Here is an 896-nt window from a genome sequence, read left to right on the forward strand (position 1 = left end):
CAGCCCAAGCACACACCAAGTGGGCCCCGGAAGTATATTTTTGCACTATTTGCACTTAGTTACTCATTTTCTGTAAACCTAAGTTACTAGTTTAGTATAAATAGCACTTTTTACTATTGTATTCGAATCTTTGGATCTAGTTTTTATACTTTGGAGCTGAGACCATTGTTCACATTTGGAAGGCTGACCATTGTCCAATGATATTTTGGACATCTCAGAAAGACCATCATAGAAGATGCCTAGGATAGACCATTCTGAGAGCATGTCAGAAGGACATCTCCTTATCAGTTGCTTGTATCTTTCCCAAGCTTCATAGAGGGATTCACCTTCTTTTTGTCTGAAGGTTTGAACTTCTACTCTGATTTTGCTCATCTTCTGAGGTGGAAAGAACTTGGCCAAGATAGCATTGACCAATTTTTCCCAAGAGTCCAGGCTTTCCTTAGGTTGAGAATCCAACCATATCCTAGCTCTATCTCTAACCGCAAAGGGAAAGAGCATAAGTTTGTAGACCTCAGGATCCACTCCATTGGTCTTAACAATGTCATAGATTTACAAGAATTCAGATAGAAACTGATGTGGATCTTCTAGTGGAAGTCCATGGAATTTGCAATTCTGTTGCATTAGAGAGACTAATTAAGGCTTATGCTCAAAGTTGTTTGCTCTAATGGCAGGTGGAGATACTTCTTCCATTGAAATCAGAAGTTGGTATGGTGTAGTCACCAAGAACCTTTCTTGCATCTCCTTCATTATTAAGCTTGGCTGCCATGTTTTCAGCTTCTTGTTCAAAAATCTCTTTGAGGTTTCTTCTGGAGTGTTGTGCTTTAGCTTGTTGTAAACGCCTCCTTAGAATCCTCTCAAGTTCAAGATCAGGATTTAAGAGAGGTTCTTTATCCCTG

General features: G+C 39.5%; 1 non-coding gene across 1 annotated transcript; it reads left to right on the forward strand.

The window, feature by feature from the left end:
- The first annotated feature begins 257 nt into the window (after window positions 1–257).
- Window positions 258–366, forward strand: LOC148544483 (small nucleolar RNA R71). The gene has a single exon (XR_015901267.1). It is a non-coding gene; the product is annotated as a small nucleolar RNA R71 (small nucleolar RNA).
- Window positions 367–896: the final 530 nt, after the last annotated feature.

This window comes from Arachis ipaensis, chromosome B9 (genome assembly GCF_059453495.1).
Source record: "Arachis ipaensis isolate K30076 ecotype BB chromosome B9, ASM5945349v1, whole genome shotgun sequence".
Lineage (NCBI taxonomy): Eukaryota > Viridiplantae > Streptophyta > Magnoliopsida > Fabales > Fabaceae > Arachis > Arachis ipaensis.